The sequence below is a fragment of the Cricetulus griseus genome, chromosome 8 (assembly GCF_003668045.3).
Source record: "Cricetulus griseus strain 17A/GY chromosome 8, alternate assembly CriGri-PICRH-1.0, whole genome shotgun sequence".
NCBI lineage: Eukaryota > Metazoa > Chordata > Mammalia > Rodentia > Cricetidae > Cricetulus > Cricetulus griseus.
The window spans coordinates 80,003,753-80,029,949 of NC_048601.1; positions in this window are offsets into that span (position 1 = coordinate 80,003,753).

Consider the following 26,197-nt stretch of genomic DNA (forward strand, 5'->3'; position numbering starts at 1 on the left):
TTATAAAAAGCTTCTGCTGTTTCAGAGATTTGATTTAACCATGAGCACAGAGTACACTGTGCAGTTCTCTTAATACACCACGGAATGTCTACAAGGTGGTGCTATCTTATCTCCTGCCATCAGCAGTATTACAGTGAGCCTTTATCTAACTGATTCATGTTTCTAGGTAGGAAAAGAATACTTTCTATGCAATTTGCAATGACTAGTGCATAAACAATGCTGTCAAAAATAAAATAAGGCATCATTTTGTCTTGTAATGTGACTGTATAACATTACATATCATTCCAGTGATAAAGCATAAGCAGCGATCTGTAGTAGTCAAAGATTTTACAAATGACTTTTTATGGAGGATGCTATAAGAAGATATTAGACTTAAGCAAAGACATTTGTTCATGTAACTGGATGCCAAAGTGCCAATGATGTCTCTGTCACATCTCTTCACCCCACAGAATATTTGAGTTTAGATTCTTGTGAACAGAGTTCTTCTTAGTAAATGTGTATATATCTCATGGCTTTAAGCCTTGAGAACTATTTTGCCCCTTAAGCTTCATGCCCACCTTACTGTAGATAATTTTATCATCTTTTAAAATGCTGGATGAATAATATCTGAGGTTAGTGAAAAAGTTTTCACATAAAATAGAAATAATTTCTATAAATAGAAATGCACTTGTACAATGAAAATGGGGAGAGAGGAACACTGGTCTTCTCTCAGTGTCTTCCCAGACACTTGTTTGGCCATTTATCAATGAATTCAGGAAGCTTGCTTCCAGTAATCCATGTGAGAATAGGATGCAGGTGAAAATTTTCATAAACATTGTTACAGGGAGCCCACCAGAAATGACTATTCACAGTTAATAGTCAAGTGAAAGTCTTTATTACAACCAGCTGGGCCTACACTCAGGCACTCAGGAACTAGGCATAGCCTAAGTGTCCAGGACATGGGATTTTTTGAAAGAAAAATACATGTCCTAGCATTTTGCATGGCAGCTTTATGGGTTATTCTCAGAAGCAAAGTTTAACAGAAGCTAAAACAAACAGTTGAAGGGAATTCTCCAAAGGCAGGCAGTTTAAGTTACATGGGACAACTTGACTTTAGGTCCTAGTGTAGTGCTTGGTAATTTTCCTCTGTACTTTCCATCAAGAACAGTTACTAGTTAAGCCTGAAGTGGCCTCATCAAGAATGCAAGATGGAGAAACCTCTGCACCCTTGCTGTCACAACACTTTCATAATCCCCTCAAAGAACTAAATTGTCTGAGAAAAAGCTAAGCTCCTAGCCCATGTAACTACATAAGTACTTATGAAATGTTTTCATCCAGTGATTAATTTTTCTCTGAACATATATGTTGTTTGATAAAAAGCAGATTCAGATCTTTTATAGCTAGGCATTTTTTAAAACTTGTTTTGGCATATCTCAATAGGTTTATATATTTCTCTTTGACTTTTAGACCACAGGGAGATAGTTGCAACATTTCTCCATTCTGATGCTCTTTCTGGCACTCTCTTTTTTTTTCTCAATTTTTTATTTAAATTAGAAACAAGATCGTTTTACATGTCAATCCCAGTTTCCTCTCCCTCCTCACCTCCCCTCTATGCAGTTCTGGCTGGCCTGGAACTCATAGAGACTTATTTCCACTGCCCTCCTATGCCTCCTGAATGCTGGGATTAAAAACACAGGCCATCATACCCATCTAAGCAAACTTTTTGAAGTACAACACATAATGAGACTTAGTTTAAATAGATGTTACTATGAAATATTACTATTTACATTAAAATCTTGTCAGAATAACAATTAGATTCTAAACAAACTTATATTTTTCATCATCTTAAACATTAGTTAATGTTAACACTAGCTTATTTATAACCTTAAATATGTTAGGGAAACACAAAGTGATCTCTTTCTAAAGAAACATATCCAAGTAAAACAAAATGTATGTATGCATTATATGTAACACTGAGAAAAAGAACTAGCTTTTTATGAAAATAACTTTTACATAACAAATTTAATGTAATCTTTTTTTGCAAATTTAATGTAATCTTGTTAAAGATTTTCCTTAAGTTTTTCAAATTGTATTATTTCTGCCCAGTAATTTCTGTAAGAAAGGTAATTTTCAAATTGTTCAAAGTACTAGAGATTGAAAGTTCTTATTTGGGGGAATTTTAGAAATATTTGACTTACATAAGAGTATCCTTGTTTCTGTAATAAAGGTCTTTTAATTGAGAAATAGTAATTTAACACATTATGACTTGACGAGGAAAGCAATATCTCCTTCCTCTCAGAGCAATGGGTGCAAGTCTTTTTTTTTTTTTTTTTCATTCTAGCAAGACACATTGACATATAAAGAACATATAGCTTTAGTTCTACATTTTCAGCCCCAGGTCAAAAAGAAACATGGAAACAAAAGAGTTTGGTGTGGGGCTGGGGAGATGGCTCAGAGGTTAAGATCACTGGCTGTTCTTCCAAGGGTTCCAAGTTCAATTCCCAGCAACCACGTGGTGGCCCACAACCATCTGTAATGAGATCCGGTGCCCTCTTCTGGTGTGCAGGGATATATGTAGGCAGAATACTGTGTACATAATAAATAAATCTTAAAAAAAAAAAAAACAAGAGTATGCTGAAGTAGAGAAGATGCTGTTCTTCCCATTGGTATGGCAGTTCTATAAAATGACAAAGAGAGTCAGAGAACACTACTAAACTAGATTTGCTGTCACCCCTCACCTAGGGGAGTATCTCTCTATAAGCAAAATATTCAAAAAATTTACTAACTCACCCATTAATGAGGAAACCAATAGGGATATTCAAAATGATTCTATGAAAATATAATTTCTGAATTTAATTTTCTTTGGGATAATATGAGTACTGAAACATTGAAAGTATTCACTTTTTAACTTTAAAAAAATGTGTCCTTTTTCTTTGGCTACTCCATTTCGACTCTTCTCTTGCAACCTAACAGTAACTTTTATATGATACAATTTCATTCCTAGGTTGCTCTTCCTTTAGTTTGAAAAGTTGTTTACTTTGAAGGAACCCCTAAAGTTTGCAACCTTGTTTTGGCTCTAACAAGATAGTATTTTTAAAACCTTATTTATTCTTCTCTCAACAATACATCCCAACACAGCTCACTCTCCCTCCACTCCCTCCAGTCCCTACTTGCCTGATAAACCCTCTGCCCCAGTAAAGAGCAGGCCTCCCATGGACACCAAAAGCACAGTAAGATGAAGTAAGACCAATACAAACCCTTACATTAAGTCTTGGCAAGGAAACCCACTAGGAACACAAAGGTCACAACAGTTTTGTTTGTTGATTGGTTTTTTAATGAAATGAGAATTGTCTAATATGTAAAAACTTTGCCTTATTCTAACCTCATCTCCTTTTTTGACTTCCTTTTTCAAAATGAAAAAATAATTATATAAGTGCCTCAATGTATTTTTAAACTACCTACTTCTACAGAAAAGAATTACAAATAAATTTATTATGTCACTATTTATATGATAGTACCTTTCCCATACAATTTAGAATTACCATAAAGTATTTTTAAAGTATTTTTGTAATATTGAAAATGTGTAGAAGAGATTTGTTCAGCTTTAGAGTCCTGAAATGTGGTAAAGATTCAAACAGAAGGTGAAAGATGTGCATAACTAAGCAGTCTGGCAGGGTGTGGACCCATCCATCCTTGTCTCAGCTCCAAAGCCTCTCTACAAGTTTGTGTGTCAGTTGTAAACATTTTTCCATAGGAGGATTTCCTCCTCTGGTTGAATGTTCTGCCTCTGATTGTCCCCATAGACTTCATCCTTCTCTTCTTCTGCAGGTGATTTATAAGGAAGTTTTTGGGTCTATTTCAAGGAGATGAGCACAGGTGTCTCAGAGATAGATGATAGATAGATAGATAGATAGATAGATAGATAGATAGAAACATAGATACATAGATAGACAGAGACAGAGACACAGAGAGAAAACTGATTGAATAGAACTGCAATGCTGTGGAAAGTGTGAAATGTTGCAAATTCAGATGCTAATTACCTTATTTTGGGCCACTGTGAGTGGTTACTCCCTCCCCCCAGAATTGTAATTTCCTATCCATTTCATGCTCAGAATTAACATCCCATGAATAATAGATTTAAAAAATCTTTCGAAATGTATTAATTTATCTCACTGTGTCTTTTACTATCTCAAATGCTAAGAATACAAGAGACAGCATCTTGAACCTATAGAAATGTTTCTCCCATCTCCTTGTTAAATGCCTTTCTATGTATCACCAACATATTTTGAACTGTCCTAGGTTTATAACTTTCTTTGTTCTGTAAAACTATAAAACTACTTCTATATTGGAACATGGCAATTAGGGTAACCTAATTCTGCATTCCCAGACCACAGTTACTCAAAAAGACTCCAGAATAAACTCTTTTAGTCCCTGTGGTGATTTCAAAGAAAATGGCCCACAAAGTGAGTGGCACTACTAGGAGGTATGACCTTGTTGAACTAGGTGTGGTCTTAGAGGAAATATGCCACTGTGGAGGTGGACTGTGATATCTCCTGTACACTCAAGCCATGCCTAGTGTCTCAGATGCTTTCCTGTAAGTGAAGACTTAGAACACTCAGTTACTTCTCCAGCTCTGTATCTGCCTGATCATCACCATCGTGCACCATGGTGATAATGGCCTAAATGTCACTAAAAATGTGAACTACCTCAATTAAATATGTCCTTTATAAGAATTACTGTGGTCATGCTGTCTCTTCATAGCAATAGAAACCCTAAGACAGTCCCTTTAAGGTAAGAGCTGGTTTGTTGTTTATTTATTTGTTTGTTTATTTCTCATGGTCATAGGCAAGTGCTACTATCCCCAGCATGACTTCATTATAATATAGATGAACAATATTATTTCAAGACAATTCTGAGTAACTGCCAGTTACTTCATTCCATGTTTTTTCTTTCTGCTGGAACCATATTTGTCCTCAGTGGTTAGGTTTGATGCATATCTCTGAAAGGTTAAGCAACAGATGTCAAGAAGTTAGTGCCAATGAACAGTTTTGGCACAAAATTTTAAGCAATTAATGGCAATGAAGAGACAATTATTGGGTCAGATATATCTGAGAGAATTCTGCATGTCCTGTGGGTAATGTCCAATCAAATCAGAAATATTATTTATTTCTTCTCAAAATGTATTTCTGTAATGTCAGCAGACAACAGTTATAGGTTTTGCAAAAACACAATTATCAAGAGAAATTTCTTTTACAGAATTTTAACAGAAAATAATTAGTCAAGAAATTACAAAAGTTAAACAACCAGAAATATAAAAACTAATTTGAAAATTAAGCACTTGCTTCATATCTACAAATGTTCAATATTTAGGGTGTCATATGTGTCTATGTAGGGGTGGTATGTATATGTAAAGATGTGAGTATGTGTGTGATGTATGTACCTATTTTCTTGTGTGTGAATACAGACAATCATTTGCCATTCATACTAATAGAGGACAAAAGAAAAGCAAAGGTGTCAGTTGTCACAGATCATCATGTTTGAAGTAGGATCTCTTATTCTTTGTAGGGTAGTTGGCCTATGTACTTCTGAGGATTCTACTGCTTCCACTCCTGCCTACATATTGCTGTCGGAGTGCTGGAACTACAAATGCACAATATTGCACATAGTTTTACATGGATTTTGGGGATCTGCACTCATATGCTTAGTTTTAAATGATAACCCATTGAGTCATCTCTCTAGTCCAAGCTGTCTTTTTGGGGGAAAAATACATATCATATGTCATATAGGGAAGCTTTGCTATTAAAATATTTTTCAGAATTATTGCTGGAGACTAAATTCTGTGTTGAAGTTTACTTTCTGAAAAACCTTCACTGTAGTGTTGTGCTGTCTCTACTCTCTGATTAAGAACTGGCTGTCAAACTACAGGGGGTTTCTTGTAGGTAGTGGGTTATCTTCTTCCACCACCAGCAAGATTTGAGGCATTATTTTTTATTAGCTTCACTTACTCCAATGAGATGGTACAATAGTCTCTCAGATTTATCTCTCTGGAATTAAGTGATTCCTTTGAATGACTAAAATGATTTGCATATAATTGTAGCAGTCTCTCTGATCATTTTAAAACCTGGACCTTTTCTCTGTTTTCTCGTGACACAATTGATAAAATTTCACAGAAATCAGCCTGTTTCCTTTTCTTCTTCACTCTTTCCATCTATCAGAAAATTTTTACTTAGCCAATCCAATTTCAATGAGTCATTTTGTCTATAAGTGCAAATCTTTTGTTGGTGTTCTCTCATGATTTCATTTCAGTTAATTTACTTTTTAGTATATCTCAAATGTTTGATTGGTTATTCTTTTATTTTTACCTATTCTGTATAAAATTGGTGCTTTCTAAAGTACTCGAGTTCATTTTCTTCCTTTTATCATATATTAAAAGGCAATTTTCTTGGTTAATTCTCCTGTGTATTGCAATTATGCATTCATAATGTTTTTCTATTGCTATTTAAAATTAGTTCCATATTTGATGAATACTCCATTTGCAGAGCATTTTCTTTAATTCCTAGACATAAATTCTTCTTATTTTTTGTATATTTATACAAATTGAGTCACATAGACAACTTTTTGGACTTTCTGATTGGGTTACATTTTATTTTTCTTCTATGGGGTTGGGGACATTGTGGTTCTCTCCCTGTCTCTTATGTGTGTGCATGTGTGAATGTGCTTGTGTGTGTGTGTGTGTGTGTGAGAGAGAGAGAGAGAGAGAGAGAGAGAGAGAGAGAGGTGGGGGAAGCCTATCAAATGCAAAGATATTTAAATAACATAGCATGACAACTTTGGGAATTATATTCTTTTCTTTCAATGTGACTTTATATTTTAATACTTTACTTTTTAATGTGTTGTGTTTCTTTTGTTTTATTTCATCCACGTTTTCTGTTACTTTGCAAATGATAGGAAGCAATTATTTTAAATGTATCCACTCTCCCTGTGTTAACAGAAAGTTTTGTATTGGTGTTGGACTTCACTTTCTGTGCTCTGAAGAGAAGGGCACACATCTCTAGCTTCTTCCTTCTCTGCATCAGAACTGCAAGCTCAGAGTAGAGGGATCCAGTGTCAGTTGACTTTACTTTAATAAATCTGCTAAGACTTCTAAAAGCCTAAATTCATTTTTCCTTTTTGTTTAGGATTAGTCTGTTCTAGGTTATTGTTCATTCAAGCAGGTGAGATATTGATGAAACATTCTGGCCAAGAGCAATATAGTTACAAAAATTTTTATTTGGCTTATTCCTCAAGGTAACTGTCCATCACTAGGGAACTCTGGGTGGGATCTCAATCAACAGAGAACATTTGGAGAGGGTGCTTTTGGTGTGTAATTATTTAATAAGGGCAGAGTGACTTAGTGGCCTTATAAAGAGGACCATAAAGAACAGATCAACATTTTTATTTAAATCCTTTAATTAGTACTCATATTTACATATCCATCCCCCACTTTCCCACACCCTCCCATCCTCCCATGTTCCCACCCAACTCTCCCAACCCATCCCCAAACTCCTCCCCAGGGACAGTGAGGCCCTCCACCAGGGACCTTCAAAGTCTGTCATTTCGTTTGAGGGAGGGCCTAGACTCTCCTTGCTGTATCTCAGCTGCAATAATATCTCTCCATAGAGAATGAGCTCCCAAAGTCCAATCGGCTCTAGGATTAAAGACTGGCTCTACTGTAAGAGGTCCCATAGACTGACTTGGACTCCTAGCTGTCACCCATATTCAGAGGGCTTGATTCACCCCAATGCTGTTTCCCCAGCTTTATTACTAGTGTCTCCATGCTCTCACTAGGTCAGGTGAACTGTTTCTGAGGGTTTCTGCAGCACCTTCTTGGCTTCTTCGTTCATCCCTCCTCCCTCTTCACAAATGGATTCCATGGGTATGGTTCAGTGCTTAGCTGTGGGTGCCTGTATCTGCTTTGAACAGCTACTGGATGATGGCTCTAGGAATGGTAACCAAGTTAGACACCAATCTCATTATAGGAGAATGGCATAGATGGTATTTTCTCCACCACTGCTTAGATACTTAGTTGGGGTCATCCCTGTGGATCCCCAAACATTTCCCCTGTGCCAGACCACTCTCTATGCCAGTATTATCTCCCTCTATCAAGGCATCTCCTTTCTTGCCCTCCTATATTCCTCCCCTCTCTCAGGCCTCAACATAAATTCAGCCACACTGAACCTCCTAGAAGAGTAGGTAGGTGGTACACTAGAACAAATTGTTATAGGAGACTCCTTTTTGAACATAACACCAGTAGAGTAGCACAAACATTGAGATCAACAATTAATAAATGGGACCTCATAAAAACGAGAAGCTTCTGTAACACAAAGGACACAGTCAGCAAGACAAAGCGCCAGGCCATAGAAAGGGGAAATATGTTTACAAACCCCATACCTGACAGAAGGTTGATAACTAAAATATACAATGAACTCAAGAAGCTAGCCACCAAAACACCAAACAATGAAATTAAAAAGTAGAGTGCAGAACTAAATAGAGAATTCTCAACAGAGGAATCTAAAAAGCCTGAAAGACACTTGAGAAAGTGCTCAACATCCTTAGCCAACAGGGAAATGCTGCTCAAAACTACTCTGAGACACCATCTTACTACTATCAGAATGGCTAAAATCAATAACACCAATGACAATCTAGGCTGGAGAAGATGTGGAGAAAGAGGAACATGGAAGCAACCTAGATGCCCCTCAGCTGAAGAATGGATAGAGAAAATGTGGTACATTTACACAATGGAGTATTACTTAGCAGAAAAAAAAAAAAACAATGGAATCTTGAAATTGCCAAGCAAATGGATGGAACAAGAAGAAACCATCCTGAGTGAGGTAACCCAGTCACACAAAGATAAACATGGTGTGTACTCAATCATATATGATTTTTACACAGAGCAAAGGATTACCAGTCTACAATCCACACTGCCAGAGGAGTAGCAAACAAGGAGGACCCCCAAAAGAAGACTGCAAAGTACCTCGAAGAAAGGGAGGGGGATGAGAACCCCTGAACAAAGAGGAATCATGGGATGTGGGTGGGGAGGAAGGAGTTGGGAAGACAAGAAGAGGAAGGGGTAGAAGAACAGATCAATTTTTTAAGATTCTTTATTTCCTAATCTAGCAACATGAGAATACTGGACTAAAATTATCATTTATGATTGAGTCTGGATGGAGGCTCTCACCAGATATAGAATTTCTTGTCTCTACCTTGGACTGGTCATCACATTTATTATTTTCCTTGTCATTCACACCACATGATTATGTGATCATAGAATGAGAGGGTAGATGGCAGACGACAAGGGCTCAAAACTAGCTACTCTGATTATTAAAGATAACATCATATGAAAATGTCTTGTGAAGACACACAGGGGTGGGCCTAGGCCCTGTCCCAAAGGATATGACAGACTCTGATGACTCCCTGTGGAAGGCCTCACTCTCCCTGGGGAGCAGAAAGGATATGTGATAGGTAGGGTTTTAGTTGGGGGAGTGGAAGGGGAGGAGGGGAGGGAGTGGGAACTGGGATTGACATGTAAAACAATCCTATTTCTAATTCAAATAAAAAAAGAAATAAAATGTCTTATGCAATTGATGTGCTGGATTGTAGGTCAAAGTCTCACACATTCACTTTATGAAGTGATGAATTGGATGCAGGTTTAAGATGACCCAAATGCCAATCGGAAAGTGAGTCTACTTTATATTTATTGAAGAGTAAAATGATTACAACTAGGAATTATAGAAGCAGAGGCTAAGCCACGGATTTATAATTTACCTATGTATCATTTATTGAAAATGTTAACACACACACACACACACACACACACACACACACACACACACACAGCTATATAGAAGGGAATGAAGCTAATAAATGTTCTTAAATGAGGTTTGCTTCCACTGGATTTTAGTTATATCACCAGTTAATTCTAGTTGCCACTTTTCTAATTTGTGCCCACAACTGTTGTTCACTGTATCCTATTTCTCTTTAGAAATTTCCACCGAATAGTTAGCACTGCAATGTGCTTAGATGATATTGGTCGTGTGTGTAACTTATACCCTCAACTTCAAAGAATGTCAAGCCTGAATTTTCAGTTCTTTATGAAATTGAATTTTCTATACTGACCCACTGTTATTTAAATCTGTAGATGGGGAAAAAGTCCACAAACATCCCAATGTATATTATAACTCTCTCTCTCTCTCTCTCTCTCTCTCTCTCTCTCTCTCTCTCTCTCTCTCTCTCTCTCTCTCCTCCTCCCTTCCTCTCTCCCTCCCTTTTGTCCCTAAGTGTTTTTTGGAACAGTCATTTATCTTCATAATGATGCAGATAATTATACTTGCTACCCAGGTTACCCTTTTCTGTGCAGATCAAGGGGCCAAAGTCTTTGATTACAGGCAGAAATTAGTAATGCAATAAAGCAGGGATTTCTTAGCTGAGTCCTTTTATCTAAGGACAGAAAACCTCTAGAAAACAAAACCTAAAAATTACAGATTTCCTGATTGAATCACAGTGAATAACTACATGGTGTGTGTGTGTGTGTGTGTGTGTGTGTGTGTGTGTGTGTGTGTGTGTTAGGTTGTCCCTAAATTTATTCCTACAAAGCCTATGTATTTGTTTGTTAATGACTGAGTGGTACTAGAGAATTACAAGCATAACATGTATATTGTTTTTATGTACTGAATTTTAGGGCCACTTACTTGTTGTACATGACCTCTGAGTCAATATATGCATGTTTCTTCTCAACAACTGCTATATCATGGAGGTGACTTAGAGGTAGTGTGCAATGAGGTAAGACCAGTAGATTTCACGGTTATTTTGCCTACTGGTCAATGCTCCTTGGCATACAGCAAGTGCCAAGGTCTGAGGAAAAATCTCTTAGCATTAGATCAGGTTGTAATATTTACCGATGATGGTGGGTATGCAGACACACTGTGCACAGAAGAACAAAGTACATATCATCTTACCCATGCTTTTCCTCTCCGTAGTCAAAAAGGCAAGGAAGTCATTGTGCCATGAGCAAGGTAGCTGTGTATCTAAAGCAATCCTCTACAGAGGATAAATGTTTATGTCAGTTACTCTGGTTTGTATATGCTGCATTAGTTATTTAAATTTGCATACTCTTATTTCTGAAAGAGAGATACCCATTCAGAGTCTGTTCTTCAATGACTGAGCTAACAGGAAGAAGCAAAATATAACTACTGACCAGGGTGACTGTGTGCTGTTTTGTTTTCTTCCAAGAAATGTTTTCCTTTCCTTTTGATTTGGTTTTGGGGAGTTTTGTGTGAAAATGTGAAGATTTGAGGTTGAAGCTAGATTTCATACTGTTATATTTCACATTTATTATTATTATTATTATTATTATTATTATTATTATTATTATTATTATTCAGGAAGGGTAGCCTATCTGTCTAGAAAATTCCAATGATGCTCTCATATTCATATTGCTGAACCCAGCCATGGTATTATAATAGCTTGTTACTATTCTTGGCTCTCTTGTATTGGTGCTTGAAATTGGAACACAGAATCTCATGTTTTCATATAAAATGGTTTGCCCACTGAGGTGTCTCCTCAGGTCTGTAAATGTTTTTTCACAGGCATAATTATGCAATACAAATGTTCTCCCCTTGTGCCAATCAAACAGTATCTGGCACATTTTGCACTGCCTGGTTGTGGATCTTTATTCTCAGCTTTCTTCTCCCCAGGTATGCAAAGCCATATTTTGAGCTCTGTGGACATAGTGAGCTCACTATTTTCTTCTAGGACCTAGACTTTTAGTTTCCAGTGATGCAGAGTTGATGGAATAGTTGTCATTTGCTTTGTAGTCACAAATCCAGTTGTTTCCTTAAGGGTGCTGTGACACAGGCATGAAGTTTAGTGTTTGAAAGGACACGGAAGTTTGCATGAACTGAGTGTCTTGACCACTTACTTCAGCAAGCTATGCTTTCCCTCTGGAATGCTGGAACAGTTGGAAATGTCCTGATTCCAATCTGCGGTGTCGTGCTTAGGACTCTGTGCCTGTATATAGAAGGACAAGCCTGTTCCCATATTGTATGACTCTGCATGCCATACATGTCTGATATCCTAGATTTATCTGGGCTCAACAGTCTTTAAGCAAGTGAAATTTAATAAGAAATATTTTCTACCAAATTTTATATTTACAAGAAAGATAGACAGCACAAGGTTTTCTCACAAGTCTCAGCCTCAATTTCCTGATCATTAAAATATTATGCTAGTATAGTAGATCTGTAACAACTTATGAGCCAGGAAAGATACATTAATTTGTAAAATCCATTATTTATGCAGCCTTCCTAAGTGCCCTTTTCTGTTGCAGGATCTCTTGCAGGGCAACATAACACATATCACTTATTGCCGCATCTCCTCCAATGTGTGCAGAATGCTATGGTGTCAAAGACGATCTACTTTGGTGTCTTGACAAGGTTTCTTAAGTCACAGTCAGATTTCTGTAGAATAGAATGTCTCCAAATTTGCATTCCTTTTCTATTTTTCTCATGAGTAGACTGACCTTGCATACTGTCTCCTAATAATTGACAGAAGTAAAATGTCATTTTTGGTAGCATGTCAAAAGTATATGTGACCAATAAAAATTGATATATTGATGTTAACATTGATCAGAAGGTTGAGATATTTATTATTCATCACACTTATTGGATATTAACTAGCTTGTTTTCAATCCTTCTATCCAAATTACAAAGATTATGTTTGAAAGGACTCACTGTGTGTATTTTCAATATTTTTGTAGACAAATGTAGTCCATGTCCCAGAGATTACTCTATTTACAGAAATTATTTGAATTTTTAACAGAGGAGATTTTTTATATTTAATTTGCTTATATCCATATAAAATTAAGCAAGTTCTTCATATACTTGTGTCGAAATTATTTTGTTGCTTGACTTATTCCAATGTTAACCATTGATGCTTTTAGCTCCACTATGGATATTCTCTTGAGAGTCAGCTTTGTTTTGAGTATTTTGCTGTTTTGGTTACAGAAAGATGTTTGAAACCACATATTTCATTTCTGAAATCAGAAAATTCTCCAAAATTGTCTTATTTTATGTTACCAGAATGTTACTTGAATGTTACTAGAAGCCAAACTGTACATGAGGGTTAACTCTTATAATTGAAGCCATTGCTTCTGTGTCTGTTCCTAAAGTATACAAGACTTTCTGTCACTGTTTTTTATATGTATCTAACTTCATTAAGACAGGGTTAAATTAATACAGATTTCTTGCAGTTTAATAATTGTATTGAGTTATTCTGATTTCTTCTCTTCAAGGACATTTTTAAAAAAGGGATATGAAGTTTCTTCCTTACAATAAATATCTTTCTTTAGAACCACAAGGGCTGTATTGTGATTTGTAACATTTTCTCTGATGCTTTCCAGAGATCATACATTAAATTATGACATCTGTTTCCATGACTGGAAATAACTTTAGTGCTCCATTGTTTTGTATGTCCTGTTTCCCCAAGTCAGTGTTTCTTGGCCACAATTTGGACATACTACAAGATGTCTTCTATTCCAAATCTTATGAATACATCCTGCTTTTTGTGGCAGATGAAAACTTGTGGATTGGGCCCTTCAGAAAAATGGGATGGAGATTTTGCAAATACGTAAAGTGTTAGCCATATGATGTGAAGATTGCTCCAAGTGTCATCAATGGTTGATATTAGAGAGTAAAATATTTTCTTTTAGTTGGGAAGATGTTCAGGGAAGTCCCAGGATTGTAGATCTCCTAAAATGTTCCCTTATTTGATAGGTCATTGAATCTTTGCATAGTGTATTTTCTGTTCTCCAGTATAAGTAAGTTTAAACGGTGATCTGTTCCTTTTTCTGCCATTTGGGTCCAATTAACTTGGCATCAATGATGTGGACTAATATGATATTCCTTCAATGTCCAGATGTCAGTCCAGAAACAGGATTAACACAGTCCCAGATCAAGAGAGGAAATGCACAGTCTTGTCCATTCCTGGTAATTATGACCTGCTGCTCTTTATTTCTTAAGCCTATTGATTAAAATAAATTGGCCAGATCTATTGCTACACATGGCAGTCTTAGTAAATTTGCTTTCGATATGATGCCACATCTGGAAGATGATATACAACATCTGGCACATCAATTAAAAATGTACTAGTTACATAATTACTGGAGAGTGTAAACGTCCACCACTATTCATTTTATTTTACAGTCACTCTGGTAAATTAAAGGGGAAGTGTCCTGGGTAGATTCCATGTTGATGGCAATGGAGTGACACTATTCTCTACCTTTCTTAACAATATGTGGGATTGCTATTTGATGACTATCTTGCCAAATGATGTAAAGATTTTAAGGGATTCTACTTTGTTTTTTATTTTCTCATGACTTTAACACTTTACTTAAGGATTTAGGCTGATATTGGTAAATATGTCCATTATGATTTGACATGTAGAAACAAGGTGCTCTGTAGTATAGTGGGTTTTTTGTTGTTGTTGTTTTATTAACTCTTTGCTCTTTTGACTCTTTGGTCTTTGGGGACCTTTCACTCAGCTCCCAAATAAATCACACAGAGACTTATTCTTTCTTATAAATGCTCAGCCATGGTTTGACTTATTTCTAGCCATCTTTTCTTAGTGTAAATTATCTTGTATAACTTCTACTTCTAGGCTTTTACCTTTCTCTATTTCTGTATGTCTTTTCTTTTCTTTTTATTCCATATCTGTCTTTTCTCACTCCTCAATCCTCTCTCCAAAGAATTCCACCTCTTACTTATTGTCTCTGTCTGCCAGCCCCACCTATCACTTTTCCTGCCTAGCTATTGACCTTTCAGCTCTTTTTTAAACCAACCAGGTGTTTTCAACAAGCAAAGTAACACAGCTTTCTAGAGATAAACAAAAGCAACATAAAAGAATGAAGCACATCTTTCCATCATTAAACAACTACTTTACAACATGAACAAATGTAACACACCATAAAATAACATTCCACAACACTGTGGCTACATAGGTATATTTCATTGACTATGAAGGAGATTACTTTTGTATCTGGCACCACTAATCTCACTAGTGATCATAGTCACATTTTTGTAAGTAGATCAGTTTTCATTGATAGAGGACAGCCTGTGGTCCTGAGCCTTGGAAAGAACAAATTCCATTGCCTAGTTACTTTTTGTAAAATCATAATTCTCCATTGACAGAGTTTCTAATAAGTTATTTTAAACAGACATCGAACAGCAACTGGACAATAGGTAATTATTTGGACACTGCATTGGTAATTATTTTATAAAGGCTAATTTAATTCCTGTACGACAAGAAAAACAAGCCTTAGTTCAATGCAACAAATATCCAGGTGAGGCAGTAAGGTCTTAAATTTCACATAGTGAATAATAAGTTCTTTCAAGAATACACCAAAAATTTACCTACTATAACTTAAACTATGCAATAAGTACTTTTTACAGAATGTTATTAAATGCTTTAAAAAACAGCATAATTATTTCACACACAAAACACTTTTGGTTTTGAAAGTGTTGAATTCAAGCATTTTCTTTTTAATTGTACTTTTCTAATCTTTTAAATAATAAATCAATGTAGACATATTTATTCTCTATAAAGAAATAAATTCATCTTCATCATGTAAGCTGTAGTCACCAAATCTGTTTGCAGATGCAGAACTTGCTTTAGTTCTGACAACACACTTATTTAAAAGCTTGGATTATTAACAAATTAGACTTTCAAATATACAAGCATGTTCTATATAATGTGCTATGAAGAGGCTAAGCCTGTCTCCTCTGTTGAGAGAACATTATACTAAATATGTCTGACTTTTAGCTAGTTCCATATGTGGCACATTAAACCTGTCATAAAAGGATGTTAAAATGGTCATGAAAAATCAAGTAAGTATGTATAGCTTTGCAACTTGTGCTTGCTTATTCTGAAGATGGTAAGAAGTAGTCCTAAAGATGGGCTAGTTCTTAGGATTTGCTTACTTTTCATGATGTATGTCATATACATGATGATAATATGGCCAAAGCAGCTTTTTTCTCCAGTGTGTCTGGTATTTGATTCATATGAAAAGTTGTGAATCAGATTGAATAGTCTAGACAAATTCTCACACTCCTCCAATTTCCTGTGTGTTTGCACTCTGTCTGTTTGAACATTTATATTTAGAATTCTCAAATATGCTTAGGGAGTATGAAATATACAACAGAAACATCTGCTCCTTTTGGCAAAACTATTTCATACTTCTTGTTTTGTTTTGTTTTTTACTTTCACAAGGTCAAGAAAGACACCTAGGGATTGCTTTCATAGCTGAAGGTGTTTTTAACATATCTTTTTGCAGTATAGGAAATACATTATATTTATACCCCAACATATGTATAAGCACACATGCACACAAGAATGCACACTCAGGGCAGAATGAAGTATGCAAATGGTTGCATCCATGATGATTTCCTTTTCTTTTGCAATATACTTCTCTTAAATTTCCCTGGAACTAAATGCTGAATTGTTTTGAGGTTCTCAGTCAACTTGTATAATCCTTTTCTGCCTTGGGCCTACCTTTACAGTTTTTAAGCATGAGGGATTTTCCTTTTTGAATAAAATCAAGTTTTCTTTTACTCTGGCATATATGGTTCTTCCCCAGTTAGCCAAGATGAAAACTGTAAAGCTTATTTATGACTTTTTGCATAGACATGCACTTTAAATGCCAGAGCAAGAGTGGGTGATTCCTGTTAGTTCTACTGGGCAAAGACTAAAGTGTGGAGATCCCACCATGACCAGTTTTCAGGGGTTGTCTCAGGTGCAGAAGTGAGAATTTTAACATCTGTGCTCCAGCTAATTCCCTCTTCCAAATTAAAAAATCCATCTAAGCCTCTGGGGCCAATTAATTGTTTTGAAGTCTGATGATAGCTCCTGTCAAGAAAAAGCCTTGAACACTGTCTATTTCACAAGTAAGATTTCTAACATATTATTGTTTTTTGGCTGCATAGGAATCAAACCACTGTCAACTGTACTGGGAAATCATAAAGGCTTTGCTAATAGGAAGTGGCTTCAAAAGACAAGGGACATTAGCATGAAGTTAATTATGATTAGAACAGGAAACTTAAATGGCTGCATCTGACCCTGCAGTTACAAGAACAATTAACCCAACATTGAACAGTACTTCAGGTTGCTAAGCACATAGGCAAAAGGCAAAATGATTGGATCTGTCATTGCAGGCACTTCCATAAGAGAGACTTTAATATGCACCTTGCTGTTGACAAAACATTGGTAATTTTTCTACATAACTTTATAAATTAATTAAGCTTAAAATTAATTAAGCTTTTATACTACAAAATACTAAAAAATTCTAATTTTAGCTCATTAGTCCTGAGCAGAATAAAACAATTCTCTTGAGGACTTGAATTATTCTATAATGGAGGCAGGCACTTGGAGGTGAGAGACATCCCAACTGACTCTATAATCATATATCATTGGTGGTTGCTACCAAGAAATTAATTTCTTTCTAGTAGCAACATGAGAAACCATCCTGAGTGAGGGAACCCAGTGGTATGTCTATACTCATATATGGATTTTAGATGTAAAGAATTCATAACCTACCAGAATATAATCCACACATTCAGTGAAGATAGGAAACAAGGAAGACCCTAAGACTCTGAGGAGAGAAAAGAGACAAAAGATCCTGAACAAATTGGGAGCAAGGGGTGGAGGAAAGGGAGGTAGGAGAAAGAGGAGAGGAGAAGAGGAGTGTGAGGAGAACATGAAGGATCAGGAAAATTGAGTCAGGGGATGAATAGAAGAGAACAAGAAAAGAGATATCTTTATAGAGGAAGCCATTATAGGTTTAAAGAGAAATCTAGTGCTAGGGAAATGTCCAGAGATCCATAAGGATGACCCCAACTAAGAATCTAAGAAATAGTGGAGAGGCTACATTAAATGTCCTTTTCCTATAATGAGATTGATGACTACCTTATATGCTATCCTAGAACCTTCATCCATCCGGTAGCAGGATGGAAACAGAAGCAGAGGTCCACAACTAAGCACTGATCCATACTCCTGGAATCCGGTTGTAGAGAGGGATGAGTGATGAACAAATGCGTCAAGACCATGCTGGGGAAACCTGGAGAAACAGCAGACCTGACCAAGTGGGAGCTCAAGGACCCCACCCAATCTGACATTTGAGGAAACAACATAGGACTGAACCAGGCTCCCTGAACGTGGATGTCAGCTAGAAGGCCTAGGCAGTATATAGGGCCGCTGGCTGTGGGACCACTTTTTATCCCTAGAGCATGAATGGACTTTGGGATCTCAGCCCAAATGGAGGGATACACTGTTATCCAAGATATAGGGGGTTTGGGCTAAGCCCTTCCCTAAATGACTGGACAGACTTTGATGACACTTCATGGAAGGGCTCACCATACTTGGGGAGTAAATGGTGGTGGGGTGGGGGTTGGTGGGGGCATGTGAAGATGGGAGGGAGAGGGAACTGGGATTGCTATACAAAACAAGAGTGTTTCTAATATAAATAAAATTTATTTTAAAAAGGAACAAAAGGTCTATTGCTTTATGAAGACTGATGAGATAAGAACTTCCTAGGAATATTATAGTTGCATATATATATATATATATATATATATATATATATATATTGACTTACTTGTATTCAAAAGCACTTCCTAACTCTTGAAAGCTACAAAATAGTATACTAGGTTGTCTGCAAAAATGCAGATTTTTTCCAAGAAATATTTATCTAATGTACTTCATATTGTTGTTACACTAGGATATTAAGAAGAGAAATATGATGTTCATTGCTTTACAATCTAAGTTGAAATAAGTGACCAACTCTGTCATTTACTTCTTAATGAAAAATTAAAGGTACATTTGTCTTCAGGACTCACTAGCAGCCAAGTTTTCATTTTATCTCTCTTGAAACATTTGATGTCAATTATTCCTAGTATCAGAAATGGAGACACAATTTTGGAGATCAGCCCTGTCAGATGTGGGGTAGTGAATAGCTTTTCCCAGTCTGTGGGCTGCTGTTTTGTCTTGCTGACTGTGTCATTTGCCTTACGGAAGCTTCTCAGTTTCAGGGGGTCCCATTTATCAATTACTGGTCTCAGTATCTGTGCTAAAGTATCTTGCTTTTGGCAAGATTGTCATTTTTACTATGTTGATCCTAACTATCCAAGAATGTGGGAGATCCTTCCACAGATACATCAGTATCTGTGCTACTGGTGTAAGGTTCAGGAAGGGACTCCTGTTCCAATTATTTCAAGGGTATTTACAACTTTGTCTTCTAATAGGTTCAGTGTGGCTGGATTTAAGTTGAGGTCTTTGATCCATTTTGACTTAAGTTTTGTACATGGCAATAGACTTGGATCTATCTGCAGTTTTCTACATGCCAGCATCCAGTTATGCCAGCACCATTTGTTGAATTTGTTCTCTTTATTCCATCCTATAAATTTAGACTGCTTGTCAGAAATCAGTTGTTCAAAGGTGTGTGGGGTTTTCAACTCTATTCCACTGGTCTACCTGTCTATTTTTGTGCCAATACCAATCTGTTTTCAGAATTATAGCTCTGTAATAGAGCTGGAAGTCAGGGATGGTGATGTCTCCAGAAGTTCCTTTATTGTACAGGGTTGTTTTGGCTATCCTGGGTCTTTTGGTTTTCCATATAAAGTTGAGAATTTTTCTTTCAAGGTCAGTGAAGAATTGTGTTGGGATTTTGATGGGGATTCCATTTAATATGTAGATTGCTTTTGGCAAGATTGTTATTTTTACTATGTTGATCCTAACTGTCCAAGAATATGGGAGATCCTTCCATTTCCTAAAATCTTCTTTAATTTCTTTCTTTAGAGATGCAAAATTCTTACGGTACAGGTCTTTAAGTTTTTGGTTAGCATTACCCCAAAGTATTTTATGTTGTTTGTTGAAATTGTAAATGGTGATGTTTCTCTGATTTCTTTTTCCACAAATGTATCAAGAAGTTAGTGTCCAAAACAGCAAACAATCCAATTAAAAAGTGGGGTAAAGAACTAAATATACAATTCTCAATAGAGGAATATAAAATGCCTGAAAAGCACATAAGAAAGTGTTCAACATTCTTAGCAATCAGGGAAATGCAAATCAGAACAACTCTCAGATACCATCTTACACCTGTCAGAATGGCTAAAATTAAAAACCCCAATGACAGTCTATGTTGGAGAGTATGTGGAGAAAGGGGAACGCTTCTCCACTGCTGGTGGGAGTGCCAACTTGTACAGCCACTTTGGAAATCAGTATGGCAAATCCTCAGGAAAATGGGAATAAGTCTACCACAAAATCCAGCTATTAAATTCTTAGGTATATACCCAAAAGAAGCACATTCATACAACAAGGACATCTGTTCAACTATGTTCATAGCAGCAATAATTGTAATAGCCAGAACCTGGAAGCAATCTAGATGCCCCTCAACTGAAGAATGGATAGAGAAAATGTGGTACATTTATACAATGCAGTACTACTCAGCATAAAAAAAAAAGGAATCTTGAAATTTGCAGGAAAATGGATGGAACTAGGAGAAACAATTCTGAGCTAGGTAACCCAATCACAAAAAGACAAACATGGCATGTACTTACTCATATGCAGAATTTAGACATAGAGTAATGATTACCAGCTTACAATCCACACTGTCAGAGAAGCTAGTAAACAAGGAGGACCCTAAGAGAGACATACATGGTCCCTTGCAGAAGGGGAAAGGGTCAAGATCCCCTGAGCAAATTTGCAGTACAGGAAGTGGAGGGTAGGGAGCTAGGAGAACAAGAAGGGGAGAAGGGGAGGTCATGAGGGAGCAGAAAGGTTGAGTTGGGGGAAGAATAGAAGAAAGCAAGAAAGGAGATACCATAATATTGGGAGACATTTTAGGTTTACAGAGAAATCAGGCACTAGGGAAAGGTCTGGAGTCCTACAAAGATGACACCAACTAACAATCTAAGCAACAGAGGAGAGGATACCTTAAATGTCCTCCCCTGATAATGAGATTGATGACTGTCTTGTATGCCATCCTATAGCCTTCAGCCAGCAGCTGGTGGAAGTAGAAGCAGACACCCACAACTAATCACTGACCTGAACTGGAATCCAGTTGCAGAGAAGGATGAGTGATAAGCAAAGTGGTCCAGACCAGGCTGGTGAAACCCACAGGAACAGCTGACCTGAACAATGGGGAGCTCTTGGTCCCCAGACTGATAGCTGTGATACCAGAATGGGACTGATCCAGACACTATAAATGTGCTTTCAGTGAGGCGATCTCTGAAATCTACAGGACCTCCTGTAGTAGGTCAGTCCTTATCCCTAACATAGGTGTGGACTGTGGAACACAATCCACATAGAAGGATACTCCCTGAGCCACATTGTTGGGCCTATGCCCTATCACAAAGTATATGATGGTCTCTGATGACCCCCCTGGAAGGCCTCACTTTCCCTAGGGAGCAGAAAGAATATGTGATAGGTAATGTTTTAGTTAGGGCGATAGTAGGGGTGGAGAGGAGCATTAGGGAACTGGAATTGATGTGTAAAACAATATTGTTTCTAATTCAAATAAAAAAAACTTCAGAAACAACAAAAAAAATGGGGCTACAAATGGAACAGCAGGAGTAACCATGAATATATGTTCTTATAGGCAATAGATTTGCAAATTATTACATAAATTTTTAGTTTCTAAATAACTCAGAATTTAGGTATTTGAAACAAAGGAACTTTGGCTTTTGAAATCAAAGTAATTAATTTCTTATTTGTGTGTATGTGCATGCATATTTGTTTGTGTCTTGTGTGTGTGTGCATGTATGTGTGTGATGTGTGTATGTGTGCGTGCGTGTGAGCAACATAAATAGAATGCAAAAGCAAAATTTATATATCAATATATGCCTCATTGTATTTCTATCATTTGTAGATACTCTTTATAGGTTTCTGATTACGGGATTGCCAATGAATTAATTCAGTTACAAATAACATTACCAAGATCAAACAAAATTCAATTTTGAAATAATTAATAAAATTAATGTTGTTGTATTGAAATATTTATGAATTATGGAGCAAATTATATGCAACTTTGCTTTAGTCCACATCACATTTTTCTTACTCCTGTTTAAGATGTTTAGAGTAGCATATAAATCTCCATAGAGCATGTCTTCATATGGACTAGAAAAGCTTGTAACATGAAATTTCTTACATTGAATTTCTTAAACTTATGTTAACCAGAGACCTCCTGGGTAGCTTTAGTAGATATATCACTAATATAAAATATGCAACAAATAGTATATGCGATATGGACAGGTATGTTGTTGACAGTAGATACAAATATAAACCTCTTTTTTACAAAATAAAGTATCATGTAAATGCAGTCTGGCTTTCTCTAAATGTCACAAAGTTGTTCTTGTGAAATCAATACAACTAATTACTTCCAATAGCCTTATCAATCCTGAATTCTTTGTTTTTAGTAAGCACCAGAATTCTTTACCTGATGGGATGACACACATCTTAAATCAAGCAGTGTATTGCCACTCAGGATTGGGGTGTTGTATTTTTCCATTATCAGTCATTATCAAGAAATATTCCCATTGATGTTAATCACAGGGTACAGTGAAGAACTTTTACACTTCAATGTTCTTCCTTGCCTCCACTGGAAATCCAGCTAAAATATCCCTTGTTAATGAGGACTCATCAGACATACATAGTACAACAACCCTCTCTAGTGATCTGAATGAGAATATTCCCCATAGTTCAAGTATTGGAAGACTTGGTTCCAAGTTGGTGAAACTGTTTGGGGAAATTGTGGCAACTATGGGAGATAGAGCATTATTAGAGAAAGTACATCAATGGGGTTGGGCTTTGAGCATTTCTAGTATTGCATAACATTCAGTTCACTTCTGGATCTGTGATTGCATTCAAAGATGTAGCATTTTCTTGCTACTACTGTTTATTAACTGCTTTCTGACATTTTAAACTCAAATAGTCATTCTCTTTTTAAGTTTTCTTTGTTTTGGTGCCATATAACAAAAATTAACTCAGAAGGTAGAACCAGAGAGTAGTATGTTGATATGAAGAATCTAATGATATTTATTTTGGGATGAATGCAGATGATTTTGGACTTTGGAAAAGAAAGTTACTGAATTCTATATGCACAGTTTAGTCAGTCATTCTAGAAGAAACCTGTTAAACAGTATTTCTGAGAGCAATGCAGACTGTGGATGCACAGTTCAAGAAGTTTCGGAAGGGAAAATTATTAGCAACTGTGCCAGAGGCCATTCATGTAATATTTTCTGAATAAATCTACCCATGTGCTAAGAACTTGCCTGAGGTTAAATAAAAAAAATAATAACAGACTAACTTCTTTTGTAGAGGAAATTTCATGATTGCAAAATGCTGAGTGTGTGGCCTGGTTATTATTGAGAAAGTTTATGCAAATCTACAATGATAAAGAGCAAGTATGGCAGTAACAAATAAAAAAAAGTACAATATGGAGGAAAGAATTACAGAAGTCTAGGAAACAATGTTACAGTCAAGTTATGTGTGATAGAAGACAATCTATAATTGTAAATGACTTTACCCTTTATTTTATTTTATTAGAAACAATCTTCTTTTCATGTCAATCACAGTTCCTACTCCCTCCCTGCCTCCGCTGAACCCCAGCCCTAATCCCAACCTCTTTCTGCTCCCCAGGGAAGGCAATGCCTTCAATGGGGGTCTTCAAAGTGTGTCATATCATTTGGAGCAGGGCCTACACCCTCCCATGTGTGCCTAGACTGAGAGAGTGTCCCTCCATGTGGAGTGGGCTCCCAAAATTCATTCATATACAAGGGATAAATATTGATCCACTACCAGGAGTCCCATAGGTTGACCAGACCTCCAATCTCACAAACTTGCTCAGAGGCTCTGGAAGAGTCCTATAATGGTTTCCCAGCTCTAAGTCTGGGGCACATGAGCAACCCCTTGTTCAGGCCAGCTGTCCCTATGGGTTTCTCCAGTCTGGTTCTGACTCCTTTTCTCATCACTATTCCTTCTCTACAACTGGATTCCAGAGGTTGGCTCAGTGTTTAGCTGTGGGTATCTGCCTCTGCTTCCATCAGCTACTGGATGAAGGCTATAGGATGGCATATAAGGTAGTCATCAGTCTCATTATTGGGGAAGGACATTTAAGGTACACTCTCAACCACTGCTTAGATTGTTAGTTGGGATCAAACTTGTAGATTTCTGGACATTTCCCTAGTGCCAGATTCTCTTTAAACTATAATGGCTACCTGTTTTATGGTATCTCTTTTCTTGATCTCCTCAGTTCTTTCTCTTCCTCGATATTCTTAGTCTCTCACGTCCTCCTCTCTCCTCCTGTTCTCCCCCTCTCTTACTTCTAGCTCCCTCTCCACTCCCCCATGCTCCCAGTTAGCTCAGGAGATCTTGTCTCTTTTCCCTTTTCCTGGGGATCATGCAGTTCTCTCTTAGGGTCCTCTCTGTTTCCTAGCTTCTCTGGTGGTATGGATTGTAGGCTGGTACTCCTTTGTTCTATGTATAATGACAGATGGTACCTCAGAGTTAAGTGTTGGGAAAAGATTTTCCAATCAAATGGACCCAGGAAACAAGTGGGGGTAGCAATGATAATATTTAACAAATTAAACTAAACTCAATCAAAAGAGATAAAGAAGGTCATTTCATGTTCATCAAAGGAACAATCTATCAGGATGAAGTCTCAATTCTGAAATCTGTGCCCCAATTCTTAAAAGAAACATTAATAAAATTCAAATCACATATAAAACCTCACACACTTATAGTGGGAGACTTCAACACCCAACTCTCACCACTACACAGGACTGCAAGACAGAAACTTAACAAAGAAATAACAGAAGTTATGACCCAACTATATTTAACAGACATCTATAGAACATCCCATTCAAACACAAAAGAATATACCATCTTCTCAGCACCAAATGGAACCTTCTCTGAAATCAACCACATACTTGGCAACATAGCAAACCACAACAGGTACAAAAAATTTAAATAACCCCCTGTATCTTATAAGACCACCATGCTTTAAAGTTAGAATTCAACAAAAACACAAATTACAGGAGACCTACAAACTCATGGAGATTGAATAAAACACAACAGTACCATTCCTGGGTCAAGGAAGAAATAAACAAAGAAATTAAAAACTTCCTAGAATTCAATGAGAATGAAGACACAACATAGCCAAACTTATGGGATACTTTGATAGCAGTGCTAAGAGAAAAGTTCATAGCACTGAGTGCCCACATGAAGAACTTGAGAACAGTCAAACTAGAGAATTAACAGCACAGCTGAAAGCTCTAGAACAAAAAGAAGGAAACTGACTCCGGAGGAATAGACATCAGGAAATAATAAAATTGAGGGCAATAAAAAGAATCCGGGTAAGGAAACTCACAGAAACAGCTAGAGGGAGCTATTGAACCCCAGACTGATCACTTGGAAACCAGCATGGAATTGATCTAGACCCCATAAATGTGGGTGTCAGTGAGGAGGCCTCAGAAATATATGGGGCATCTTGTAGTAGATCAGTAATTATCCCTAGAATAAGAATGTACTTTTGGACCCCAATTCACACAGAGGGATACTCCCTCCACCTAGACACAAGGAGGGGTGGCTAGGCTCTATCCCAAAGGATAGACAGGCTCTGAAGAACCGCCCATGGAAGGCCACACTCTCCCAGGGGAGCAGAAATGATATTTGATAGTTAGAGTGTTACTGGGGGACAGGAGAGGAGGGGAGAGAGAGGGAACTGTGTATGACATGCAAAATAATCATGTTTCTAATTTAAATAAAAAAATTTTAAAACTTAATGCTCTTAAAATAACTGATTTGTAATCATTGGCACATATGGACATGTCCATACTATCTCAAGATGAGTGTGCTGCATGATAGGAACCATGTTTTTCCCCAAACAACTCTAGGATACTATCACTATCTGTTCTCCAAAATTCAAAGCATCTTTACATATATGAAAATTCCTGGATTTCATCTTTAACAACATAAGAAGAAACAAACAAGTCTTCAGAGAATGAAGCATATGGTATGTACTATTTGAATAAAAATTAGCAATTTTTCTAGTTAGTGGTTTCTGTAAAACTTTACAAATATATAACCCCATGCATCTCAATAACTATGATTGCAATTATAATTTGGAAATATAGTTTGCCAG